The following is a 6,134-nucleotide window of genomic DNA, read 5'->3' as shown; positions in this document are numbered from 1 at the left end:
ACCTCCTTCAACTTGAAAGAAGATGATGAGCACTGAAGAATCTCCTTTAGCAGTTTGCTTCAAAAGTGACAAGCTGCCACTGTTCCCTCTGCACACAGAAAGCAATGGCCCTGTTCCCTCTGCACACAGAAAGCAATGGCCCTGTTCCCTCTGCACACAGACTGCAATGGCCCTGTTCCCTCTGCACACAGAAAGCAATGGCCCTGTTCCCTCTGCACACAGAAAGCAACGGCCCTATTCCCTCTGCACACAGAAAGCAATGGCCCTGTTCCCTCTGCACACAGAAAGCAACGGCCCTGTTCCCTCTGCACACAGAAAGCAACGGCCCTGTTCCCTCTGCACACAGAAAGCAACGGCCCTGTTCCCTCTGCACACAGAAAGCAACGGCCCTGTTCCCTCTGCACACAGAAAGCAACGGCCCTGTTCCCTCTGCACACAGAAAGCAACGGCCCTGTTCCCTCTGCACACAGAAAGCAACGGCCCTGTTCCCTCTGCACACAGAAAGCAACGGCCCTGTTCCCTCTGCACACAGAAAGCAACGGCCCTGTTCCCTCTGCACACAGAAAGCAATGGCCCTGTTCCCTCTGCACACAGATGCCGTTCAAAATGGGCCAAAATTGAATGCAGGCAAACTCGACTGCCAAGCTCTGTCAAGACAGGGTAAGGAAGTCCTTCACAATTCCTGCTTCACAAATATCTGTCAGATATTCTGGGCCAGAAGTGTTGGCTCTGGTTCCTTAACAATTAAACTTTACTATGAATTTATTAAACAAGGGTATCTTCCTTACAACCGACTATCCTAAATAGGAGGGAAAAAGATTAATTAGAACAAGAATGAAACCTTCTGGGTATCAGTTTCACAGGGCAAATCCCTCGGTGTAACTCTCCGGATTTCTCCTGTACCCGAAAGAAGAAGTCCGCACACTCCGCACCTCTTCTCCTCCCAGCACAGTGGTCAGGAACCTCTGATCTCTCTCCCTCTGATTTCCCTAGGTCCTTTTCCTCCTAATCAATGGTCCGTTTTGTAATGCCCTGGGCAGAGTTGCAGGAGCCTGTCTTTTGTCTTGGGCTGAAACTTCCTCTCTCTGAGTCAATCTAAGATCTTTATCTCAGTGGGGTCAAGCCATCCAAGACTACCTTCACCTTGGGCCCAGCCTAACAAGGTCATATTCCTTCCACACAGAAGGCTGATGATCCTCCATTGTAGAGAAAGTCTGGGGACTGGCCAGGCAGCCTGCCTGTCTGTCATTTCTGTATTTTGGAAGTTGCTTGCCTGCATTTCCTACTTAGTAGGTAATATTATTTCCTTCTCAAGTCTCTGATGGGGTTGAAGACTAGATAGTTATAGTCTTACAATTAAGCTTAGTTGCTTAAGATTTAAGCAAATGTGGTAATGCTACTTAGGGTAGAAATTGTTTGGTACTGAACTTTAAACACATCAAGATAGGATAGATGACAGGCTATTTTTCCAGTGTTTCCAAACGCATATGGACTGGAAATTGTGAATATAATTCTTACTGGATTGTATTCTAATTGTTATTATTGCATGCAGTTTATTACTATAAGAGAAAGAACCTTTCACTGGACTAAAAGGGAGACATGTAGAAGGAATCTCGTCTGTATGGAAGCATCAGTTGTCGATGAAAAGCTAATGGCCTATAGCTGAGGCAAAAAATAGAAGATGGGACATCTAGTAGTCAGAAAGGATTCTTGGGATACAGCTAGGCATGGGAGAGTCACCCTGAGAAGATGTGAGGACAGATGCATGGTACCCAAGCAGAGGTAACCAGACATACAGCAGAATGTAGATTAGAAAAGTGGGTTATATTAAGTTATGAGCTAATAAGGGAATGTGCCTAGCTACGTGGCCAAGTTATTCATTTCCTAGTATATTATGAGTCAATCCTTATTCTGGGAGCTTTAGGGACCCAGAAAAAAAAAAAAAATCACAGCAGCAGCTTTATGTAAACCTTAGGCAAGAGCACTGATACTTGTTACTGATACATTGCACTCTTTTCCTCTTGATTTTTAGAAACTTGGAGGCTTGGACACCAGTTTAATATGTCCTCCACTGACTCTGGAACTGCGAGGCATAATAAAAGAGGGTGGTTCATGTACAATGCTTGATCAGCCCATCCCACTAGACAGACTGGTAGTCAAAAGCATTGATCCCCTCCGCATGTCAGATATGTGTGGGTTCCCATCATCCAACAATGTTGTTTGCCACTAACGTCATATTGATTTGGGGGCGGGGGGAGGCGGGGGTAGCACGGCATGAATTCCTGACTATGGGAAGAGAAGGAAGCAAAATTCTATCAATTTCCACTCCCATAGCCAAGCCTAGAACATCAGTCAGTTGCAGTGAACCAGTCCAGGCACAGCAGAGCAACCTTGAACAGCAAATGATAGCAAGGACATTTCATTATGGTCTAACTGAGCAGTATGCTCAAGTGTCGTCCATACACTAATTCCTGATGGGATGTAACCTCTCTACCCCAAAGTAGAAAGATTCCACAAGTGGAAATTCATGCCCTGTGTCAAACTTCCAATAAGACAGATGGAAAGGTGACACTAAGAGGTATAAGACCTCTTTGGTTTGCTTTTTCTGAAAGTAACAGTGGGTTAAGTAGGCTTGTCAGCTTTCCAGACTTGTGGTGGGGCAGGACATCATGGATAGAGCACATGGCAAAAAAAAAAAAAAAAAAAAAATCACCTCATGGGAAGAAGAGAGAATCAATGAATGAAAATTAACTAATCAGGGTCCCCCAATCCCAGCCAGGTAAACCTCATTCTAAAAACCTCCCACCAAGCCCCACCTTTCAGAGGTTCAACTACTCCCCTTCCCTTGTACTGCCATTCCAGGAATCAAGTATTTGACATGTGGACAGTGGGGGGCAGCCATCATCCAAATTCAGTACAGGACAAAGTCTGCATAAGCCAGACTTGGGAGCAGAATTGGAAAGGGTGTCCTCTGGTGTGCACCCACTTGGGAAAACTGTGTCCCTCCTCAAGGGGACCAGGATGTATAGAACTTCAGGTGATTGTCACTACGACAGCTATCATGAATGGTTCCGAGTCCTGCATGCAGGACAAGGCAGTGACCTCCAGTAGGAAGCTTCCTGGCTGACAGACATATTCAGTCACAGCCCTGCCAGGGTTAAGAACTAAACTTTAGGAGACAATTTCCATTAGTGAGTTACCATGGGAGATGTTTTTTCTCATGTTACTTTTCTAAAACTTACTGATAATGCTTAAAAGAACCGCACTCGCCTTTTTTAGTGTGCATGTCTTGTTCCCTTTAACATTTTGTTATTACTCTGGTGTATTACTGTGATTGTTTGAGACAGAGCAGCTTTAGAGTGGGGAAGAATATGGGAACTGGACGGAGACACCTGATTCCAAACTACGACTGTATTACTTATGACTTGAGAAAAACTAGCCAACATTTCCCTTCCCAGTTACTCATTTCCAAGTAGAAATTAAATGATCTGCTGTTGTTCCTTTAAATGACACATTCAGTGTATGTCTGAAAAAATCCACCTAGCCTCATTACTTAGCTTTATAAAAGCGGCTAGACCAGGTCCTTTTGCTTATGAAACTCCTTATGTCCATATTATCCCCAAACATGAGAGCCAACTGGAACTGCAGTTTCAATTTTTGAGGATGGTAGATTCCAAACACCAGTCAAGAGCAACATGATGCCTGATGCCCCACTTGCCACAGGGGGCTCATGGATAAAGCACGGCCAGATCGGTTTCCTGGGAAGCCATTTAATACAGTTAAACCATCTCATCCTAGGGAAACTGGGTTTTTGACTTGACATCAGCGACTTTGTTGTAGACTGAGACAGTTGTGAGGTCTGGAATAACGCCAGAACCCTCTATGTTGCTGGAATAGTCCCTGCCAGTAAGAAAAGTATTTATTTTGATCCAGAATCAAAGCCCAGGCCACCTGGGTGGGTCTGAGGTAAATCTACAAACTTAAGGTAGCCCTGACCCTGAAGAGAGGCAGCAGTGTGCTATTTACTGTTTCTGTTCAGTTCTTGCTGTGACTAAGAAACAGCCCTGCAGTAGCTTTTCAAATATCAACAAATACAGAAACAACGTATAAGCTGCAGAATTTTACCTCTTGTGTCTTGTTAATAATTCAAGGAGTAGGCAGGCTTCCATTTCGGGAGATCTTGCTTTCAACAGAAGACTCTGTTCTGCTGTCTCAGTATCCTCCGTCTTTTTTTTTTCTCTTCCCTTTGGTTTTTTGAAACAGGGTTTCTCTGTGTAGCCTTGGCTGTCCTGGACTCACTTTGTAGACCAGGCTGGCCTCGAACTCCCTCCATCTTCTTGAGACCAGTTAGAAAATGTCAGACCAAACTACCTTTGAAACACAAAACTGCATTTCTTTTCATTCTGCTTTTCCTTTTCACGTTTCATGTAATTGTATACATAATACATTTCACTTGAATCCAGTGGTTTTGTTTTTCTTGACTCATTGGGAAGCATCCAGGTGGCTTTATGTTTTTCGTGTGTTTTCAGCATCCTCCTTCTAAACCTTGTTTGATTATAACTTCTCTTTGAAGGATAACATTTGGGGGAGGGCATAAAAGAAGTCACACTAATTCTTATATTTTTATTATATGAATTTACATTTGCCAACAGAAATTGCCTGACCATGGTTAACTCGCTCTAGGAGAGCCTTTTCCATGCCTGAGGCCAGCTGCACTGCTCTATCAACTGCTGTTCTCATTAAAGCAAACAGCAAATTAAGGAGTAAACCTACTACTACATCTTACATAAGTCTCCTGTTCTCAGAACAAAACAGAACCAAATGAAAGGGAAACCCCAGGTTCTTGTACTAAGAAACTGTTTGGAGCTCATATTAAATGATGTGCCCGTCTCTGCAGTATCTTTCTCTAGTCTCTGGGCTGAGCAATGCTTTTTTATACAACAAGAAACCTTAGCTATTGACAGGGTGCAGCAGCCTTTTTCTTCTTCCCCCTCCCCAGCAAAGTTTTTGATTCTTTTTTTTAAATTTTATTAATTTATTCAGATTACACCTCAATTGTTATCCCATTCTTCCCTCCCTCCAGATTTCACCCTATTCCCCTCTCCTAGGTCTATGACCAAAGGGGACCTCCTCCCCCACTATATGGTCATAGACTATCAAGTCTCATCTTGGTAGCCTGCTTATTCTTTCTTTGAGTGCCACCAGGCCTCCCCACCAAAGGGAGGTGGTCAAATATGGAGCACCAGAGTTCATGTCACAATCCCCACTCTCCATATAACTGTGGAGAATGTCCTGTCCATTACTTAGATCAGAGTAGGAGTTCGATGTTTACTATTAGATGATCATACTGAGTGAGTTAACCCAGAAGCAGAAAGACTCACATGGTATATACTCACTTATAATTGGGTACTAGCCCAAAAGGCATGTCCCATGAACGTCTTCCCTTACCAGGAGACTACCTGGAGATAGATGTGAGGACATCCTACTGAGACTGTAGGTAAGAGAAATATAGGAGATGGGGAAATAGAAGGACCCAGAGGGTCCTAGAAACCTACAAGAACAGCATCGTGATGGGTGGATCAGGGCACAGGAGCGTCTGCTCAAACTATTGCACTAACCAAGTGTTTGATTCTCACAGGTGAACTGAGACATCTGCGTTTCCTCTCCAGCTCTGGGGAGGGCGGGTGTTGGGAGGGGGAGGGGAAGACAGCCGATGGATCCATACATATTCTGCTCAGAAACCTCACTTGCAGAGCACACAAGCCTCTCTTTCCTTCTCCTGCCACTCAACCAGCAGCTGCCTCAGCTCCCCAGCTTCTTTCTTAAGGGAAATAAATCTTTGGGTCATATAATTAACCTCTTAGATGCGACATCTCTTGCTATATGAAACCCACATATAATCAGTTCGTGTGAGGCTCTAAGGCAGTGACGAGCTGGGCTAAGAGTTCCTCACCTTTGAAACTAGACCGCTGTTCATGCAGCTTTGGAGGAAAACGAGCCCTTGCCTGACCCTGACTTAGGTTCTGTTTTGGCCTTTGGTTTCTTGAGACATGGTTTCTATGTGTAATACCCCTGGGTATCCTGGAACTCCGTCTTTAGACCAGGCTGGCCTCAAACTCACAGAGATCCACCTG

Source organism: Acomys russatus, chromosome 31, assembly GCF_903995435.1.
Source record: "Acomys russatus chromosome 31, mAcoRus1.1, whole genome shotgun sequence".
Lineage (NCBI taxonomy): Eukaryota > Metazoa > Chordata > Mammalia > Rodentia > Muridae > Acomys > Acomys russatus.
The sequence above is the reverse complement of the archived record's forward strand: the minus strand, read 5'-3'. Positions refer to the sequence as shown.